Source organism: Mixophyes fleayi, chromosome 3 (genome assembly GCF_038048845.1).
Source record: "Mixophyes fleayi isolate aMixFle1 chromosome 3, aMixFle1.hap1, whole genome shotgun sequence".
Taxonomy (NCBI): domain Eukaryota; kingdom Metazoa; phylum Chordata; class Amphibia; order Anura; family Limnodynastidae; genus Mixophyes; species Mixophyes fleayi.
In genome coordinates, this window is record NC_134404.1 from 332198867 (window position 1) to 332222174 (window position 23308).

A 23308-nucleotide genomic window follows, 5' to 3' on the forward strand; every position below is an offset into this window, starting at 1 on the left:
TGTACTTTTTTTTTTTTAATATTTCATTTTTTAGGATACAAGCCGACATGTAACATACTTTTGTGATGTTATCAGTGGATATTAATGGAAAAGAATTTACCTGTGTTGCTCTGTTAGCAGATGGGAAAGACAGAAAGAATGCACTAAACTTGATGATATTTTGTTGTTTCTGTCTTTTCTAACATATATAATATAATAATTCTTCTTGTTTTTGCCACATAGGCATATTTGGCACATGTTTTAGGTAGTTTAGTGTTTTGCCTCTGGGTTTTTACAGCACCTAATTTTCCCAGTAAATGTAGTAAAGGTGGGGATTTTGGATAGAGGGTCCTGAGCAAGTGGGGTACACAGTTACTAAGGCATATTCCCTCACAATGAAGTGTATTTGTACAGTGATGAAGCCTGTTTTTATCTCTCTTGCAAACTTCCCTAAAGCGGTACAAAATAAGCCACACCCCCATTTCACCCAAAGTTGCCCATTGATGGACAAATTTATGCAAAATTCTACCCACAATTTTTTGCCCCTTTTGCGGCCCACTGGTCAGGATGTCTAGCCAAAATCGGAAGAGTTGGAAAGTATGCTCTTGAATATAGATTTCAAGTTGCAATACCAGTCTTGTCCATTAGTCACTGCCCTTTACTCTGTTCTTGGGCGCTCGGATGATAGCAGGGAATGCTGATACCTCGGCCCACAGACCCCGATCCTTGCGTGGGAACTCTCCAGCCTCTGATCGCCTCCGTTCTGTCGTACTACAATCCTGTCCTAGTCGATTCTCTTAGTAAAGTTCTCATATTGTGCTGCTCAATTCAATCGCATATAGCTGTCTTCAAATGATGCCACAATCATTGCACAGATCTTTTCTTGTTGCAGTTTAAAATTTAAAGTCAGTGGAGGTATTGCCAAATTATAACTGATGTCACTCACTTGTCAAAGGCTCACGCCTCCTGATAGCCAACACGTCTAGTGCCCTAGCCTGTTTAATGTGAACTAAACCTCTCCTATTATATGGCAATATTACTAAGGAAGCTCCCTCAAGCTCACAATGCCAAGGGCACGGTAATATATTCTGAAGCTGGTGTCTGAGGATTCCACTGATGCCCACACACTGTGCAGTCTGATCAGACTGAATCAATGCACCCTGAGCAGGTTGGTGAGCAATTCGGTGACAAGTGATACCACCCTAAATTGGTGTGTTACCAATAAGGTATTGGTAGCACGGTGGCTCAATGGTTAGCACTTCTGCCTAACAGTGCTGGGGTCATGAGTTCAATTCCCGACCATGGCCTAATCCGTGTGGAGTTTATATGCTCTCCCCGTGTTTGCGTGGGTTTCCTCCCACACTCCAAAAACATACTAGTAGGTTAATTGGCTGCTATCAAAATTGACCCTAGTCTCTGTCTGTCTGTGTCTGTGTGTGTGATAGGGAATTTAGACTGTGAGCTCCAACGGGGCAGGGACTGATGTGAGTGAGTTCTCTGTACAGCGCTGCGGAATCAGTGGCGCTATATAAATGAAGGGTGATGATGATGGTGATGATTGTTTTCTATCATCAATCTAATGATCTCTTAGGAAGATTTTAACAGAATCAAATGCAGGAAGCCCAGTGACTCAGCCCAAGGTCGCCCCCAATGTGACCCAGCCAGTCCTTGTATATATTATTATATTAATATAATTATTGGTGTGTCTTTTATATAACTCAACTTCTATTTCAAGTGTCTGGTCATTGAATTATCCTCCACAATTCCTTCTTACGGATATATATTTCTATGGTAATCTATAGTATCTTCTTAGTTTATACTTTTGACCTGCTAGAATGTAACATCTGTCGCCCTATCTACAACTGTGCACAATATCATAGGCAAACCGAGGGGGGGGGGGTTTCCTAGTGCCTGGAAACCCCATCCAAGCCTGGGGCACTGTATAATTGAGGTGGCTGGACCCTGCTCCTGCTTCACACAGCTCTGCTTGAGAAGGGAGAGCTGCATGCACCTAACAGTAGTGCACGCAGCATTGCCCGTGTATATGATGGGGATAGGAAGAGTTGGAGAGCAGCCAAGCACTGTCTAAAATTATAGCCACGCCCCCATGCATGCTGGTCACGCACACTGGCGACATGGTGTGAAAACCCCCCTCTACAAATCCTGCGTTTGCCCCTGAATATATATACATTTTTTATGTATTTTTGTTGGTTTAGAGCAGTGCAATTAGTTTGCCAATAATTACTACATAACCATGGAAGCTTAACGGTGAGATCTGATGGCGAGAGTAATATTTTCTGAAATTACTGAAAATAATTGTTACCATCTATCCAAATGTATCATAGCTAAAATTGAGATGAGCTTATAGAAAACATGACTCAACCCTGAAAGATGAAAAGAAAAAAAAAGCTACAGAAGATACATAAATACCATGGTGTGTCTATGTCTATTTTTTAAAATTCCAGACGGGAATATCAGCCCACACAGTCTTCACGTTGGTCGTAGTCTGGTCAAACAAGACTGTGAAAAGACTTGTGTTGTTCCAACAACTAGACACAGGTGTTTGGCAAAGGGCAGAGAAATTGCTTCGTATACAGTACTTAGTGTTGTCTATATGTATCCTGATGACGAGTTTGCTGTAAACTGGCCGTGCTACCCATTAAAAGTTCTATCTATTTCCCATTAATAATATTTGTTCCTTATGACCTGCTAGTCCACTGATGGATAGTTTTCATAGTATAATTTCCAACGGGGCCTGAAAACACTGTTGGACAATTTTTTGGAAAAAATTTCTATATGGGTTTTATGTTTTCAGAAAGTCAGAAGAAACGACTTCGATTCCCCCAGTAAATCTGAATGCCACAAAATTATCATTATTAGTAGAGATGCTCACTGACCCCCGTGAAGTGGTTTTGGTTTTGGATCTGGATTAGCTTCGTGTTTTGGTTTTGGCAAAACCGCCCTCGTGTCTTTTGATTTTGATTTTGGATTTTTTAGTAAAAATCCTAAAATATGCTAAAATCACATAATTTTGCTCCTTTTTTGTTCCTACATTTTAATTAACCTCAATAACACTAATTTCAATTCATTTGCAGGCAATTTTGACCACCTCACAGGTCACAATATTATTTTCATACACTTTCGGACAAATACTGCAGCGACCTGGCTGGATGGTAAGCGACAGAGCAATAACACAAACCCACGGCAGTTCCTAGCACATCTAGGACACATTGGCACACAGCAGTGGCAGAAAAGAAAAATGGTGCAAGATGGAATTGTCCTTGGGACCGTACCTATATGTTGGATCTTGAAAAGGAATCTAAAAATCGCAAGATCTGACAACGTCACAATGACGTTATGTCTCATTTTCGATTTTGAGGGCACGTGAAAGTACTGAGTCTGAGCATCTCTAATTATCTCTAATTATTAATAATGCAAAGACCTGGGGGTCCATAGCAACCAATCAGATTCCAGCTGTTGTTTTGTAGAGAGTACTAAATAAATAGTAAATAGAATTAGGGATGAGCGGGCTCGGATATCTGAAATCCGAGCCCACCCGAACCTTGCCGATCCGAGCCGGATCCGAGACAGATCCGGGTTATCCCGCCAATTGCAAAACTGAAAGCGAGGCTCCGAGTCATAATCCCGTTGTCGGATCTCGCGATACTTGGATTCTATAAATTCCCCGCTGGCCGCCGCCATCTTCACTCAGGCATTGATCAGGGTAGAGGGAGGTTGTGTTAGGTGGTCCTCTGTCCTGCTATATCCTGTGCTGTGCTGTGCTGTGCTGTGCTCAGTCCAGTGGTGCTGTGTCCTGTGCTCTGTCCTTCTGAGTTCAGTGGTGCTGCTGGGTCCTGTGCTGTGTCCTGTTCAGTCCAGTGGTGCTATGTCCTGTGCTCTGTCCTTCTGAGTTCAGTGGTGCTGCTGGGTCCTGTGCTGTGTCCTGTTCAGTCCAGTGGTGCTGTGTCCTGTGCTCTGTCCTTCTAAGGGCATTGTTATTTCCCCATTATTCCCAAGTTATAAAAATTTTTAAAAAAAGTTATAAAAAAAAGAAAAAAAAATTATTATAAAAAAAAGAAATTAAAAAAAAATATCCAAAAACAATCCTGCAGTATAAGTCCATTGGTACTGCAATATTACAAAGTTCACTGATTCTGCAGTATAAGTCCACCAGTGGTACTGCAATATTACAAAGTTCACTGATTCTGCAGTATAAGTCCACCAGTGGTACTGCAATATTACAAAGTTCACTGATTCAGCAGTAAAAGTCCAGTGGTACTGCAATATTACAAAGTTCACTGATTCTGCAGTATAAGTCCAGTGGTACTGCAATATTACAAAGTTCACTGATTCTGCAGTATAAGTCTAGTGGTACTGCAATATTACAAAGTTCACTGATTCTGCAGTATAAGTCCAGTGGTACTGCAATATTACAAAGTTTACTGATTCAGCAGTATAAGTCCAGTGGTACTCTCCTGTGCCGCATATAATTTTTAAAGGCTTTGCCGAGTGTGTGTGGCTTGGGGTACGCTCTCTTGTGCTACATATAATGAAAAACAAAAATTTGGAGGATAAAGCTGCGAGGAAAAAGCTCAGTTTTCCTAAAAGACCCGCTGGCAGGGATGCTGATAACATCTGGTCCGGACTGAAGGACCTGCCAATCATTGCAGACATGTCTACTGTTGCTGCATTGGATGCTGTCGCAAGAGAAAAAATGGTGGAGGATAATTTTGCTGACATCATCCAAATAGACATGTCGGACAGTCCATATTGTTACTGGCAGGAAAAAAAGGCAGTTTGGAAGCCCCTGTACAAACTGGCTCTATTTTACCTGAGTTGTCCCCCCTCCAGTGTGTACTCGGAAAGAGTTTTTAGTGCAGCGGGGAACCTGGTCAGTGAGCGGCGAAGGAGGTTGCTTCCTCAGAACGTTGAAAAAATGATGTTCATAAAAATTAATTATCAATTCCTCAATCAAGTACAGCACTGCCCTCCAGATAGTACAGAGGGACCTGTGGTTGTGGAGTCCAGCGGGGACGAATTGATAATGTGTGAGGAGGAGGAAGTACACACTGTAGGGGGAGAGGAATCAGAGGTTGAGGATGAGGACGACATCTTGCCTCAGTAGAGCCTGTTTTGGACTAAAAACAATATTGTGAGGTTTGAGGTGTTCAGAATAGACTGGGAATTAGTGGAAATGATTGTTATTGAATGTTATTGAGGTTAATAATAGCGTAGGAGTGAAAATAAACCCAAAAACTTGATTTTAACACTTTTTATGTTTTTTTCAAAATAAATCAGAATCCAAAACCTTTAAATCCGAACCAAAACCTTTCGTCAGATGTTTTGCGAAACCCAAAACCTCAAGGAAATCCGAATCCAAAACACAAAACACGAGACACCAAAAGTGGCCGGTGCACATCCCTAAATAGAATCTGATTGGTTGCTATAGGCAACATCTCCACTTTTCAAACCCGCCGTAAACTCGCAACTTCATACATTTATTCTCTGATTTGTTTCTAAAGTGTAATCCCAATTAACAAATTAGTTGTTACAGTGAAAAAATGTTTACCCAACCAGGATTAAAAGAAAAAAAGGCGTTTTTACAGCATAAAAGTGAACGCTCATCTTGCGGTAATTATGATGTGCTTATTTCAATACAGAGAAAACATTAATATTTAATGTAGATAAAAACCGATATCCCATCACATGTCACCATATAGCTTCATGTTTTACATAGCGGCCTCTTTGCCTTCATGTGCCCCAATAAAGCCTCACATGCTCTCACTACCTTATTTGCACCTAGTTTATGGATTAAGGCTATCTTGGGCCTTTAGACGTTAAATAAGTCACACATTTGTCTGTATGAAAAGTTGTGTTGAATTCCTTTTTCAAAATAAATCAATATATTGTCCATATTAATCGTGCATCTTGCAGCAAGTAGAAGTTTACTTGTTATATTTTAGGTTACAGAGTTACAGAAGACATAGATCGGTTTATATACGACCTGTTCCTTCATGGCCCTGGCAGATAGAGACTGTCATGAATAGACTGCAGGCTAATTTACAATCTTTTGACAATGGTGAGCGTGTTTATAAAAATGATGTCATCAGAGGTCACATGAGCAGGGCCGTCTTTCCCATTGGGCACAATGGGCAGGTGCCCAGGGGCCCTGCAGCCCAGGGGGGCCCGTCGGAGGCAGGAAAAAAATCCAAAACCTGAAAAAAAAGAAGAAAATACTTACCTTGCGGTCAGCTGGCGATCCGGCTCCCTCCATGGTCTCCTCCTCTGTCGTGCTCGCAGTACATGTTGGGCGTGATGTCATCACGCCCGCCCGACATCCATTGCAACGGAGGAGGAGACCATGGAGGGAGCCGGATCGCCAGCTGACCGCAAGGTAAGTGTTTTCGTCTTTTTTTTCAGGTTTTTTTTTCCTGCCTCCGACGGGCCCCCCTGGGCTGCAGGGCCCATATATTTATACTATTTTTTTTTTTTTTGTATATATAGGGGCCCCGGTGCACTGCTGTGCCCGGGGGCCCAAGATGTTCTTAAGAGGGCCCTGCACATGATCAGTTTACAAAGCAGTGGTGAATCACCCACACGGATCTACATTCTTAGTGAATATCCATCAGCCATTTTAAAAGTCAGATAGTCCATATCATTTATATAGTATCTTTCAGCAATTCCCAAATAAACAATATGAATAATAACAATAATATATATATATATATATATTGCAAGTTGGGTTGCACACAATAAATTATATTATTATATATGGAGCTTTAACAGTTGTTACACAGTATGTGAAATATTTAGATTCCAGAGAGCATTTAAATCATACTTGCCAAATCTACCAGACTGTCCGGGATACTTCTGGATTCCAGGTAGGTCTCCTGGACTCCCGGGAGAGTATGGCAGCCTCCTGCATCGTGAAGGGGGCAGAGTTAGATCCAAAATGATGCGATTCTCCGGCCCTCGCTGTAAAATGACACATTTGCGTCATTACGTTACAGGGACGGGGACTAAATTACGCAATTTGTTGAGCCCCACCCCCGCACCCCCACCTCCCCCCCGGCAGCTCCCAGACGGCGACTTCAAGAAGTCGGCATGTATGATTTGAATTAGTCTTATTGAGACAACTGTGAATTATTATAAGCAGAAGAAATGTATAGTACTGTAAAAATCTGCAGATGAGAAGAAAGATATTTGACAGCCAAGTTGATACCCAGATTGAAACTGCACAATTTGATGTGTAACTATTTTCTTGTATATGTTTGTGTATATATATATTTATATATGCATATATACAGGCAAGTGAGCCTGATGAGACAGATTGTAAAGTCAGGACAACTATTACATTGGACATAACTCCTGCAGCTGATAACACAGAGATCCTATTCAGGACAACAAAATCTTCTAAAAGGATTCTAAAAGGACGGCCACTACTTATACTTGTCTATTTATACAGCCGGATGACATAGGGTTAATTAACTTTTTCCATTTCAGCACCCTCGGTGAGACAGTTCACATGTAATTACGCGCTATTATTACGCTATGACCGGATGTGTGAGTTTGTGTGGTTGGGAACTTACACTGTAAGCTCCAATGGGGGCAAGGACTGATGTGAGTGATTATGTATTCTCTGTACAGTGCTGCGTAATATTGGCGCTATATAAATAAACAAAAATAATAATTATAATTTTATTTTCCTAGAATAAAATAACATTAAGATCAGGAATATTATATTTCCTTCAAAACAAATTTCTCAACTTTTTCCTCAAATTGCACTAACAGGTCACTGCAATAATACTGTGGTAATAGTGGTGTGTGCATTAATCAGCTTTGACGTGTCCCCGTCCCCATATAGGGTAAAAAATAATAGTTAAAGTAAAGGTAAAAAGAATAAGAGAAAATAAAGAAAATATTTTAATATAATTGTTACCCAATCTTTGTCACGCTGCCGCATTTTGAACAAGGGTAATAAGTTAATGGAAAAGTGCATTGCTGTCATGGAAAATGAATGAGGTCACCTGCAAAAAAAAGTGTAATCGCCCCGTTTTTTTGTACGCACACTCTCAGCCCTGTGCCCACTCACCCCCAGTTGTGTTATACATTGAAGAGAAAAAAATGCTTCAGAAATGTATACTTGAATGCCTGGGCCCTAGAAATGGATGTTCCCCTGTAAAGAGTAAACCTATTTGATGTCCCTTTACGCGGAAGGACTAACTGGTTACATTAACCAGTCACTCAGTGGCAAATCTTTTGGTTGGGTCTAAATAAATGTTTCTCTTTGTGGTGGATCATCTTTGTATACTTACTGTGAACTCCCAATAAACTGATTGTAAATCATGTTTTAATGTTATCACATTGTGTATCGCCCCATTTTTCTTTTCATTCAATATTAGTTGAATAATAGATATAATTTGTAGACAACTGGAAAGTCCTTACAAGGAAGTACAACATTAATAAATAACTGAATCATTTTAGTTCTGCATGAGAAATGTCACAGAGGACCTGCCAGGTTAATGTGTCTATTAATATAATTTTTCATTTACATTTTATTTTGGTGGCTAATTTGCATACAGTTCATGTATGCAAATGAGCCCAGCCTCTGCACCCCAGGTTTCTACCTTGGAACTTTCTGGCTACTATGCTAATTGCTGCTGATCTATAGCGAGAATAGCAAGAAGAGTCTCCTCCTGTGTGTGTCTTCCTGATACGCGCACTTGAGCTCTAGCCTCTGGGAGCACTAAAGACACGGTTAACCGGAAGTCTGAGAAACGACGCATGGCGCCCACCAATTGCTGGACAGTGGTAGAGAGAACCTACAGAAGGTTGGCACACTTAAAATCAACTGTTGTATCCAAAAGTTATCCTGGCTCTTTTCTTTAGACACACCTGAATCAGACGTCATCATCATCAGCTACTGACTCACATCAGTCCCTGCCCCATTGGAGCTTACGGTCTAAATGACCTAACACACAAGCACACAGCCAATTAACCTACCAGTATGTTTTTGGAGTGTGGGAAGAAACCTGGGCACTCGAAGGAAACCCACGCAAACACAGGGAGGACATACAAACTCCACACAGATAAAGTCATGGTCGGGAATCAAACTCATGACTAACCACTAAGCCACTGTGCTGCCCACATTGCCTGGATCGAGTAGAAGTAGACCAAATTTATCAGCCTATTCTACAGGGTCATATGCCTCTTACAAAACAGGGCATAGGATTACCTTGGTCAAATGCAGGGCAACCAACATATTGTCACATATCACAAAGTGAATCAATACGACTACATCAGTCAGTCACATCGGTGGAGACTGTACTGCTCTTTACATCGGCTGATACACCTATCTCTAGGGATAGATTGTGTAGCTTGGGGTCTTTGGATGTTGCCTTTACAATGATCACTGCAATTTTCACTGTGATCTGTTCCTGCTACTGGCTGCATGTATTTGGTGGGCAATTTGTCAATTGGGGTTAATGAAAAACAGCTCCACCACAGAATAAATGTGCAATCTGCACACGTCTTATTGAGGTAAGGGCACATTGGAGGTCAAGCAGAGTACACACTGTAGGTCAGGCGGTTGGAGACAATTAGAACAGGACAAAGAGGACAATACGGGTCAACATGGGTCAAAGCCTAATGCTTAGAGGATACAATGGGGCCTATTTAATAACATGCTACAGGAACAATGGTCTGAGTTAACTGTTAGCAACCAATTAGATATCATCTTTCACTAGTCTGACTTCTCTAGGCTGCTAAACGCTGACATCTGATTGGCTGCTGTGGATTACAGCACATTGTTGCTCTTTGCACTCTAAAAATAAGATCTATGTGACAATTGTTGCTCCGTGCAATGCAAAATTATGTTCTTTGAGAAAGAAGGCTAAAAGATCTGGGAAATGAATGCATTCAATGAGTTTTTTCTTTACGGAAGTGAACAACGTTATGGTGAACTTTTAATGGGGTGTCATTTGTCGATTGTACAAATGGAGGTTTGGAGAAACTCCAGGTAACATATAAGAGAATATGTAGACATGAATTATATCCCATCTTTATTTCTTGGCGTTCTTTTGTGCTGTTTTATCATTGGATTAATGGTCGTTATGTCGTAAAACATCAATAAATGTAAAATGCAAAAGAGATAATTAATCACACGTTTAACGACACATCCACTTCATCCCATTGTCCTGATGCTACACAGCTACATGCCACAATAAAATGTTACTTTATGATTAATTATCCTGTTACTTCCGATCTGTTTGACATTTTCCTCAATGGACAATGGAAACAATAAAATAGCATCTGATGATAATTTTTGTTTTATTGCTTCCCGTCTTCGCCCGAGGTTGGCAAAAACCATGAAGTAATCTAAGGCCAGGACGGGCCAGTGAGCATGTTAGAAAGTTTATCTTCAAATGCAGCGCTCAGAATGATTACAGGAAAGAGCACTCACTGCGATTGTTCGAGGGTGTCATTGAGAGTGTTGTCACAGAAAGGTCACTTGGAGAGTTAAACCTTCCTTCCTTCATCAAACCGTGCCAATCCCCCCTTTTGTACAGAAACTCTGGAAACTGTGTGCGGGCGGGAACTTCTACCTTGCTTTCATCACAACTTTTTTTTTCTATTTATTATTAAATGTGTTGAGCAATTTCTTTAACTAGCTGTTTATATTATATACGGCACTTCATATATGTAGGAGTGCATGTCTGGGGTTAAATGCGAGGCAAGGGCCGAGGAAATTAAAGCTGCTAAGTAAATAAATACTCTCTTCCTATCACTTGTTTTATGTTAGAGCGCCTATTATATTCGTTTTGCAAAACTGGGAACATACAGACATGCAGGAGAGAAAGTGGGTGTGGCTAATAAAACCAGTAGCCAATCGGAGCATTCAAATGTTAACAGCGGGTGGGGATAGCAGCCAAGCCCAGCTTGCAGAACAGCAGCGCAGAGTGTTGACGTGAGGCTCCTGTCAAGCTGTTGCAGGAAGATCGTGGTGCCAAAGGCTTCACTATATGAAACAAAGTTCACACGTTCAACTTGTTAGGAAGGCATGTTCGTAAAGCGGGAGCAGCGGACAGGTGGGTCAAACTGAGGCAGATAGTTTCATTAATAAAAATACTTGTCATCTGGCTCTAATTACTGTTTTAAATTCTTTTTGTAGATCTAATAATTACAAAAGTTTGCAGTATCTGTGTTTATACATTACGTTAAGACAGGTGTTTATGATGACTTGTTAAATGGATGAGAGGGGTATTATTTTAGCATAACGAGAGACTAGGCCCGCCACGGATGTCTAATAGTTTTTTGTTTTTAAATGCACCTATGGTTCCTAGTTTAAGGGTCCTGCTGACGTTTCACATGGGCCTTTCAGAAACACGTTTACTGTGCGGTATCTCTACTTGAGTACATTTTAAGCTGAGGTATTTAATCTGCTAGTAAATATTAGACAATTAGTGCCTGATTCATCAAGGAACATAAATGTTGATGTAAATGCTGATATGTGCCGTATTTTGCATAAAACTGCTCAGCGCACGACCAGAAACGAACTATACGGCAGTTAACGCAGCAACATCCAATTCATCTCCGAGCACAAAAGGACCCTTACTACAGCCTACCATTTTTATGGGCAGAACGGGGTGGGGAAGGGCCGTATGTACTGTTGTCAATACAAATGTATGGCAATGCATTTTTTTTATTATAGATGACCGCGTTAAAACTTCCCCTTCGCTCCCCCAAAAATTTGCAAGCACCAATGATTAACGCGCAGGGGCTGCCTTATCTGTTTTTAAATTGAATAGCACAATTTTTTACGTAGCGTTAGCTTAAAACGGTCGCGCCAGAGGGTCAAAATCTGCACAGGTATTTTTTTTTTTAACCCGGCGCCAAAAAAACCCCACGGTCAATGGATTCCCCCCCCCCCCCCCCCCTATATGTTTGCAAAATTGTTAATTTAGCATTTTGCATTTTTTTGTCTGTGCCCTAAGGGCAGTGGCATAGGGTGCCAGCTATTAGAGGAGCTCTTAGGCACTCACTGTGTCTCCCCACAATAAGCTCTGGTAGTTACCCTCACTGTGCATATACAGAATAGATCACACAGTGCGGTCATTCAGAAAGCTCTCATTAGTCAGCAAATTAGTCAGCAAACTAGAGAGTCAGCAAATGTTTTAGTATTCACATTGAGCTAGACCAGATATTATGCACTCAGCAAAAGTATAAAATAATTTATTTAAGGTGCTCCCCCATGACCCTGTATGCCGGAGAGAGAGTATTTCATAGAACAAGCTCTATAACCACTATGCTGTCTCTCAGACCAGCTTCCAGGCATCTCACAGCAGAGGAGCTTTGCAGTATGTAGAATTCAGACCTGCAATATTGTATGGTGTATTATTAGAAAGCTGAGACAGCTCTCTCCTGGGGGAATAGAAGTATGGAAGGACACACATTTTGCAGGTTAAATATGTATAAGGTATTACACTAGCTAATAAAGAAAAGCAAAGCCAATCTAGAACCTGGCTGCAGTTGTCTATCCACTAGTTAACATTGGGTTGGGTACAAAATGCTGGCAAAGGAAATGCAGACACATGTCCTGTTGACATGAAAATGTCGACAGCATAAATGCCGACACCTCCATAACGTCTACGTGCTGAAAATGTAGACATTGTGAATGTTGACAGTCACAATGTCGACATTAAACAAACAATGCCAGCGTTCCAGCAACTGTATAGTCACCGTACCCGCCAGCACAAAGCACATTTAAAAAAATATATATACACTGCAACATATGTTAAAACTCCCCCCACTCTGTCCCAAAACACCAAAAAGCTTGTGCTGGCAAACAAAGAGTTACAAAACAAAGCATTTTCCCCCTCCCAACGATATTAACCCCTTTGCTGCCAGCCTGGTGCTGGAAGGAGGAAAATCGGGACCCTGCTGCGGGTCCCCCTGCTATAGTGCCAACAGCCTCGGCTGGCTTGCCTAGTACTGGTTGGAGAAAAATCGGGGAGACACCAAGCTTTCCACTCCCCGATGCCCTATGCCATAATAACAAACCAGCCGCAGGTTTGCCAGCACGGGGCTGGATTCCCTAGGGAGTTGAGGTCCGCAAAAAAAGTGACTCCCAAATCCCGGGTAGGTATCACGGACTCACAGGAGAGCAGGCAAGTCTCCCGAACCCTGCAAATTGGTAACCAAAATGACACGATTCACGGTGAATTGCGCCATTTTGGCATTGCTACAAAATAACGATTCTGTAGCGGGGGTGGGGCCAAAATGATGTGATTCACCGTGCACCACCCCCTTCCAACCTCCCACCACACCCCATCTGCAGGATCTCCCAGAGGCCAACTAAAGAGAGTTGGCAAGTATGAATAATACTTGACATTTTAACAGAGCTGCAGTGGAAGTTGCCTTCGAGGTTCATATCTTTAAATTTTAATCTTTGGGGGGTAGCAGCTGTTAGGCTGCTGGTCTGATCACCAACCCACAGAACTAGATGACGGAGATCTTCGCCTATAGCAGCCGCCTTTCCCTTAGAGCTAGATGCGCTCACCGGTACTCAGATGCCCCCAGGACTAAGCTCCAAGTGTAGTGTCGGTTGGTAATACAGGACCACAGCGGCGGGCCAGGAGACTGGTAGAAGGCAGCGGGTAGTCAAAACGATAGCCAAGGTCAAGGGTCACAGGCAAGCAGGGTAATCGATAAACACGCCAGAGGTCGGGGTCACAGGCACGGTAGCAAAGTCCAAGGTACAGGCAAGAAGTGTCAGGGTCACGAGCACCACCACAAAAACAGGAAGAGTCCAATAATCCAAGCGGGGTGGTCATACACGGGAGAACAAACAGGGTATCCTCAGGACAAGGCAAGGAAACAGGAGCAGGTCAGCAGACTTGGTCAGACACGCTATAACCGGCAGTGAGGCTCAGACCTCACTGCCTTAAATACTGCTGATAGCCAATCAGAGCCTAGCTCTGAAATCATCCACAGCCCCCTGTTAATTACTTGTCAAATGAGATTAATCAGCCCACAGACGGGCCTATCACTCATGCGCCTGGCTATTCAGCCTGCCGTAGCGCCTACAGACTGTTTTCGGTGTCCGGCCCTGGCAACGGTCGGCCCGAAATACCTGAAGTGACGTTCCGGTCGTCATAGCTTCAGCCGGGACGCCAGAAGAAGGTAATGCGTGTCGCGGCGCTGCCCGTGGCCGCCGTGACTGTCTAACAGCAGCGCAGTTTATCTGTTAGTACGGTATCCAGGGCCGCATTAAAGGAATGGAAGCCCCTGGGCCAAGGGGGCGTCCAATCCCCTGTGAGCCCCCCCCCCCGTGAGCTCCCCCCCGTGAGCCTCCCCGGGAGTCGAACAACCACCCCAAGCGGTTACCTCTTTCTGTTGTCCTGTCACTGCAGTCTTTCTGCAGCGCGCTGTGAGCTCCTTGCTGAGGAGATCTCGTGAGACTCATGAGATCTCCTCAGTAAGGAGATTGCTAAGCGCCACGGAAGGACTACAGTGACAGGCTCAGCAGCATTGATCGGGCTCCCATGCCCCTGCACCTATCAATAATTCCGCTGAGCACTGTCAAGGGCCCCCTGGATGCCCGATGCCCCTGGGCTGTAGCCCAGTTAGACCTCGGGTTAATCCGGCCCTGATGGTACCACAATATTGCGGATTTCTCCTTGCATCCCTATGGGGGGCAAAGAGAGATCTGCAATGTTGCGGTAACGTGGAGTGCCTTCGCGACCGTTTCAGAGGCACTCTGCGCTTCATTGAATACCCCCTTTGGGTTTAGTCCTTTAACATGACTCCCAGATTTGACAGTACTATGAGTCGACCAATATTAATAATACCCTCCTCATTTTCCATAGTGCCAATATATTCAGCTGCACTGAGAACTTTAATTTTCCTAATAGCGCAACACAACAGAACACATCAGGGCTGGTTTTAGTCAGCAGCTAATTAACCGAGAAGGTTGACTTCCTTCTGTCCATTACTCTTTCAAGCAGAAAGCTGACTGGTAGAGTAGGCCCTATTGTAGACTAGGCCCACACAAGTGGCAGTAACCTCTATTAGCAAGTCAGATACTGCATAATTCCGGTGTACCCGACAGCCAGCTACCAAGCTCAAGCTGGGGAATTACATGTGTTTCACAATGTAATAAAATTCAAAGTTCAAATTCATTTTAAAATGATTTATTTCTGAAGCAAGTTTACAGTTTTATACCTCTACTTATAAAGTAATTCATGGGTATATAAGTTTCTTTGTAGCATTCCCCCTCTTGGCGATTGACATATAATGCCATTTGCAGCATACAGTATAACATACTACCAGGTGGCATTTTAGGCTACTGACAAACGAAAATTCACAAATACATTTTCTTCAGGCCGTTGGAATTTTAGCCCTGAAGGTCTGACAATTTTTGGATGTTTGACAGGAAAAGACAAGTTATCCTTTTATAATAGACAAGCTACCTGTACGTAAAGTAGCTCTTTGTTTCCACTGCACCTGGCTGGACTGAGAGAATATTATACTATCTTAATAAATTACTTAACACAAATGGGAGGCATCACTAAGTATCAGTGATGCTGGAAGTTTCAAATGAAACCTTGTGTTAAATAATGCCCCTTAGGTAACCCCCCGTGGCTTGGCTGTGAAACACAAAAAGTGCTCAATACTGATTTGGTCAATATAATTCATTTTATTCTGACATAAGACTTTAACTCGAAACCCATCGATTTTGGTAGGCTACCAGCTTGCCATTGCTAACCACACGTTGCAATCTGTTCGGCCAGGCACTGGACACCTGGATCTGTGATCAATTGGACCAGACATTGGACAAATCAGGAGTACTGAGCCAGGTGACTTAATTGTAATGTGTATTTGCCCTTGCTGCACCCTATCCACTTCTGGATTGGCTAACGACCTCACACTCATCAATGGATGCCATAATCCAACCCAACTTTCCCCCTTGGATTAAATCCAATTTTGCCACCCCGGATATTGATCTTTGCACAGTATGGCTAATTTGGTCAAATATTATGAAATTGGTGAACTAGATCTCAACTTTGGGGGTCAGCTTCATCCTCGGTGGTTATATTGTCTCAATCTTATTTCAGTTATATGCCCTGCAAGAGCCTTCAACCATTTAGGCTAGTAACTAAGAAGTAGATCCTGAGGTATGAAGGACACTGACCAAATGCCAACATTGTCTATTTAATAAAATTAAAGTACATATGTCACGAATGCCCAATCTGTCCCAGATACAGCAATCTGAACAGCTGGCCGTGACTGGCGTCACTTTAGTCACTTGGCAATGAATACACCTTTTCTGCCACCACAAATGATTTATTATGGTGTCCTTATGTTCACCAGAACCACTAATTAATGTTTCACACTTAAAACACATATACATGTAGCATGAGCCTCCCTGGGCTTCGTAAGTTCACAAAAAATCACGGAGAAAATGCTAGATTAAATGTATTTTAATCCAAAAAAGGTTTGCAAGGCTTAGCTGAAAAAAAGTTAATGACAAGACATACAATAAATTGCACAAATAAGTTTCAGAAATAAAATAGGAAATAAAACCAGAGTCACTTCTTACTAGTTAAGTCTTGGTGTGTGAGGGAACACAATTGAGAAGAACGCGACATTTCAGTCTTGATAAACCCCCCCATGAGAATGCACACGTTATTGTCTAAGTCAGAAGATTTTAAACCTTTTTCTACATAGCTCTCACCCCCCACCTTTGGAGTTTAGCTGTCAATAAGGACAGAATGATCTCCCAGATGTCACAGGGCTTTCGAAGTGAGCTAGGGATGTCCTAAGATCGGGAATGTTAAAAGGACCTTGAGTTCTCACCTCTGCTCGTTCAGCTTGGCTAGATGGTTTACAACTTTGGGGCTTCAAACTCCTCAGAGATGCCTATCTCTCCCTGGTCTGGCTTATCTCAATAGATTATTGACACTTGCATAGGTTCAAACTCATGTCATCTAGCAAAGCACACGTTGAGATTACATTACAAGGATACATACAATATACATTGTCATACCTGAATATTAAGGGAAAATATTAAATAAATAATAAATACTTCAATGAAAGGGACAAGGATTGTTCAAACAACTTGGGTTTATTAAGAATGCGGTAAGGATAATTTTGGTAAGCCACCGCGCCACTGACCCCTTCAGCTTAATGGTAATGACAAAATAATCATTTGATCAGCATAGAGCACAATAGCATTTAACATATAATTCATTTAACATAACACATTCATTCATAGTACATAATCGTCACAACATATATAAACACTGCAAAAATTAAAAATACAATTTGCTTGATTCACTTGCTAATTGACAAGCACTTATAAGTTACCACGCCGAACATAGCAATATATGTTTGTGAATATTGCCACAGACTATACATGTAGGCAACGGGAAGACGCCAAGTGAGATCACAATTTATCTAAAATGCTACAATGCATTGTTGCGAACTTCCAAACTAGACTTGCATTTTCGGAACCTAGATACCTTGGGACATTCATTATTGTACTATAGAACAGACTTATTTCATAGCGGCTTTCTGTTCTGTCAACAAGATGAATTCTACACCAACCAAATACCGCAGACAAAAATTTTAATTAGTTTTCACACCAATGAGAGCGTTGTGCAATCCAACGAACACAAAACCAGTGTGCTTGGATTACTGTTCTAGGAAAAGATTCATATAAACTTCACACCGCACCGACAAATGTGCAACTTATGTAAAAACGAAACAGTAAATCTTTAACTCAAAGAAAGACAAAAGTGTCACCGAGTGAGCGAACTAGATAATGTCTGAGAAGGTCAAGCACAGTCGCAATAGATGCTTCATAAATTGGATCGATTTAGTCATCTGTACAATATTACAATTCTTCTTAACGTGGACTCATCGTCTATACATGGTGGAGTCTATTTTGTGGACCAAAGTTAATGAAAATACATGGATAGGTGGAATATCAGTTCATAATCCAGAATACATTAATAGAAAATATAGTAGAATTGAGAAAATAGTTTTGCTGTATAAAATTATGCAAGTGGCTTCCTATTGGACCGTAATGCACTGTCAAATCAGAAACTGTGTCTTTGTTTTGCGTTATCATTTTTATCCCATAATGGCTGAGCCTTATGATGTTACTTTTAAGTGAGATCTTGTAGATACTGATTTCAAATATTGGAGAAAGGCCGGAATATTTTCATATGCATCATAGGGATAAAGTACAATAAAATTAATGAATGAATGCAACATAAAATAAAAAACAATCTGCATCTAGCACAATTTGCAAGATGTTTAATACCTGAACACCAGCATTCATTGGTCAAAATAGATTGATTTACATTGGTTAATAATGTTTTCTGCTGGTCACCTGGAGAATTTGCCTTGCATATATTACATATATTAAATTAGGCAAAACCTATTGAAAACACACGCAATTGTACGAAGCAATTTAATTAGTTTTGATGCAAATGCAGAATAAAAATGCAGTTTTTAGGGCTAAAAAATGTCTTTTTAGGTTCTACACACAAAGGTGGCTGGCTGGCAAATTATAGCCCGGAGTGCAGATGCCCCTCTGCCCAGCCATCCCCTGGTGCCAGGACACCTGACCTCGGGCCAATCATAGGAGTTGCCTAGGATTTAGAGGGGAGTGGTTTAGTCTGGCATCTTTACTTTGGGCAGCTAAAAATTTTTGTGCCAACACTGCTTGTTAGCATTAGTATAAGAGTCCGCAGTCCTCTAGGTTGTGTGTTCTCGAAATTAAAGAATTGCAGCTTAATCTAATAAGAACTCCAACCTAAAGCTCTGCATTGAAAATTCGCTCTTCAGTGCAACCCTGGACATTATTTTTTTTCTAACAAGTTCAGTTTCTAACACTGTCATTTTCTGAACCCGCAGCTGCCCCGGAGAGAACAGTAATGAAGTGCATGCACTAACAAACAGCCAGATGCAGCTTTTTCGGGTGTGCCTCTCTTAAGTGAGTACTAGGCGTGGCTACTTAGGCTGTCCTGCAGTCTCATGACAATAAATCTACATTATACAATTTTAGAGTGATAAAACTAACGTTTCAAACAAATCCAAATCTGAAGTAGTTTTATTAATCCAATATGTACAAAGTGCTCAGATCTCCTAACTGTGAGATATAATTCTACCACCCAAACCACCCATCAACATTAAATTGGAAACATTTGTATGTATTTTTTTTCTTTCTCTTCTTCTTTCTTCTCCCTGTTCAAACCAATTTCAGCCACGGATGTTTCTGCTTTTGAAGCAGTCTCATTATCCTGGGAGATAACTTGGCTCACAGCTTCCTCACGGTGGTGCCATCTTGTCTATAAAACCACACTGTGAAGTTATTCAGCGAGGATTTTCTGACCTGAAGAGATGAGAAATCATTAGAGACTAGCTGGACTCGTTTCAGACTTTTCTGCTGCTCAAAAGCCTTTCATCTCCTGGACAATGTGTTGTTCTGAATTGTTTCATTTCCAAAATTAACTAATTGTCTGATAAAATCTCACACACACACACACTCACAAAAACACGGCACAGAAACGTTCTGGTAAACTTAATAAATGTGTCATTTCTCAGGGCAGATTTCCTCTTGGTTCAATTCCATGTGTGTGGGATGACCTAGCGTTTACCACAGCAGTGTAATACTTAAATAATCTTTAGGCACTGTTAATTCTCTGATATTTAATAGCCATGGAACACAAGGGGTGATCTAATTGAGTCATTTTCCCGTCTCCTAAGCAGTTGCTTTAAGTTATATTTCATCATTTTTGAGTTGTTAAGATATTCGCCCCCCACATGTTTTTCTTTATAATATTTTGAAAGGCCCACCCTGATGGTGTGCTGAAGATCCAAGAAAACTTAGCAATAATAAGCTTTTTTTTTTTTTTTTTTTTTTAAACTCATTAATTACTCCTATTTTAACTAATTTAAGGTTTTGATAATGTACAGCGTTACTTAGTAATATATATATACTGCAAATTAATAATGTAATATTGTAATAGGGAGACTTTAAAGGCATTTTAGGAAAATACAGCCACCCAGTGCAAATGTCAGTTTGTGGCGTTAAGCGATGCTATGCTATTTCATCTTCTGAAGGGGGGGTGTTGCTTGCTAAATTTAGGCTAAGTGTATCCATGCCCTTCATACGGCACCCACGTGTAAAAATGAGGTTTCGTCTTGCAGGGCGAAATATTTAAAATAAATAGGCATCAAAAAGGTGGTGAGGGAGCAGTCCCCATGTTAGAGAGTGGCCTTCGGGACACTTTCCTCCTGCAATATCACCTGTTTTCTACAGGTGCTCTAAAGGTGGAGTGACCAGGAGCTGTCCAGGTGCAGTAAATACAGGAAAGTGCATTTTTGTGCACACAAACCTAAACATTAAGGGTCAGATTTACTAAGCTGCGGGTTTGAAAAAGTGGGGATGTTGCCTAGAGCAACCATTCAGATTCTAGCTTTCATTTATTTAGTACCTTCTACAAAATGACAGCTAGATATCTGATTGGTTTCTATAGGCAACATCTCCACTTTTTCAAACCCGCAGCTTAGTAAATCTAGCCCTAAATGTGACACATGAAATAAAGACAGTGGTGATGTTCCTTTTACTTTCATTACTTATTTAAAGCATTAATGAAGTGCAAACAAGCAATATTTAAGAAGAAAATTATAAGTGAAGCTGGAAGTCTACTGAAATGCATAGGTAGGGTGCACTTTAAACTAATGTTTTCATTATACTCATTGCACCATGTACAATTCCATCTGGTGCTACAATTCTGCAAAATGTTGTTGGGATTGTTTTGGCAGTAACTAAAACTGGAATGTAGTGGGGCAATTATGTATGCACTCGGTGGGTTCAGCACGGTGGCTTAGTAGTTAGCACTTCTGCCTCACAGCACTGGGGTCATAAGTTTGATTCCCGACCATGGCCTTATCTGTGTGGAGTTTGTATGTTCTCCCTGTGTTTACATGGGTTTCCTCCGGGTGCTCCGGTTTCCTCCCACACTCCAAAAATGTACTGGTAGGTTAATTTGGCTGCTATCAAATTGTCCCTAGTCTGTGTGTGTTAGGAAATTTAGACTGTAAGCTTCAATGGGGTAGGGACTGATGTGAGTGAGTTCTCTGTACAGCGCTGCGGAATTAGTGGCGCTATATAAATAGCTGCTGCTGCTGATGATTTGTTCAAATGAAATATTCTGCATTTCAGCATATTCTGCATCTAGTAAATGGCTCTTCATGTCTGTAACTACTTTTAAACATCACATATATCATGCTGCATTATTCAGATAAGGCTTATTTAATAGCAAGTTGTAAATAACACTAATGAGTTCTAAACCATGTTTCAGCTAGGGGTGTGCACTGGCCACTTTTCGTGTTTTGGGTTTTGGGTTCTGATTACCTTAAGGTTTTGGGTTCTAATGGGTTTTGCCAAAACACCCCCCTCAAGGTTTTGGGTTTTGGGTTCTGATTTTTTTTTTTAAAAGCATTAAAACTACTAAAATCCTGTTTTTTTGTTTGTTTTCACTCCTACGCTATTATTAACCTCAATAACATTCATTTTCACTCATTTCCAGTCTATTCTGAACACCTCACAAAATTGTTTTTAGGCCAAAAGGTTGCACCGAGGTAGCTGGATGACTAAGCTAAGCGACACAAGTGGACGGCACAAACACGTGGCCCATCTAGGAGTGGCACTGCAGTGGCAGACAGGATGGCAGTTTGAAAAACTAGGCCCCCTAGAGCACATAATGCCAAAAAAACAGGTGCAAGATGGAATTGTCCTTGGGCCCTCCCACCCACCCTTATGTTGGTGAAATAGAACATGCGCACTTTAACAAACCAATCATTTCAGCGACAGGGCCTACAAAACTGTGGCTGAAATGATTGGTTCGTTTGGACCCCCACAAAACGTCTATGTCATGACTAGTGGCAGCAGCTTCAGTATTAGGAGGAAGTGGTTCTTGATCTTTCCCTACTTTATCCTCCAAATTTTTGTACTCCATTATATGCAGCACAAGAGAGCGTACCCCTAAACCACACACACCCAGCAAAGGCTTTAAAAATTATATGCGGCACAGGACAGTACCACTGGACTGGAGTTATATAGCAGTACCACTGGACTTATACTGCAGGATCAGTGAACTTAGTTATATAGCAGTACCACTGGACTTATCCTGCAGGATCAGTGAACTTAGTTATATAGCAGTACCACTGGACTTATACTGCAGGATCAGTGAACTTATATAGCAGTACCACTGGAATGGACACAGGACAGCACCACTGGAATTATGGCAGCACCACCACTGGACTGAGCAGGACAGAGCACAGGACAGCACCACTGGACTGAGCAGGACAGAGCACAGGACACCACCACTGGACTGAGCATGACAGAGTACAGGACAGCACCACTGGGCTGAGCAGGCCAGCACCACTGGGCTGAGCAGGACAGAGCACAGGACACCACCACTGGACTGAGCAGGACAGAGCACAGGGCAGCACCACAGGAATGAGCAGGACAGAGGACACCACTAACACACCCTCCCTCTTCCCTGATCAATGCCCGAGTGAAGATGGCGGCGGCAAGCGGGGACTAATATGAATCCGGATCTCGCGAGATCCGACGGCGTGATTATGACGTTTTGCCTCGTTTTGAGTTTTGCGATCGGCGGGAATACCCGAACAGTGCTTGGATTAGGCTCGGATCGGCACTGTTTGGGGGTGTTCTGATTTCTAAAATCCGAGCCCGCTCATCCCTAGTTTCAGCATCATGCTGATCAGTAAAACCCTACCCTTCACTGACGAGCTCTAACAAGGAAAACACAGGCTATCTATAGGTGGATATTGTATGGTCCTTCATAGAAAATAATGAAACGCCATGTAATGTTACCTAAAAATAATTTACATGCTGTATTATAAAAAAAAGTAACACAACAACAAAGGATGCAACACAGAAAAAAATGCTTATATGCGATATATCATTGATTTTAATGGAGTGCATCATTGTATTTGCAAAATGACTGAATGTCTGAGTCTGATGTTTACTGCCGAGTGGCCTAAATCTTTTGTCTGTAATGTCTTTTGTGATTATTCTGAAAATAAAATATAAAACAAGTTTGGATAGATTTGGCCAGCAGATTTGGCCACAAGTCGAGTACTTGTTGCCACTAGGAGTAAATTCATCTGAGCCAGACAGCATGTCGGTCCCTAAGGCTGGATCTAAACAAATACTTACAGATTTGGTACCCATTGCTAGCCGGCCTTGTTAATTAACTTTGTTTGGTATCCAACACCCCCAATA

At 41.7% G+C, this 23308-nt stretch overlaps 1 long non-coding RNA gene across 1 annotated transcript in view; it reads right to left on the reverse strand.

Moving 5' to 3' along the window:
* Positions 1-18589: 18589 nt before the first annotated feature.
* LOC142143043 (uncharacterized) overlaps positions 18590-23308 on the reverse strand; it is a 132591-nt gene continuing 127872 nt past the window's right edge. Inside the window, exon 4 of the long non-coding RNA XR_012689476.1 lies at positions 18590-19381. This is a non-coding gene — a long non-coding RNA (uncharacterized LOC142143043). The remainder of the gene's footprint in view (positions 19382-23308) is intronic.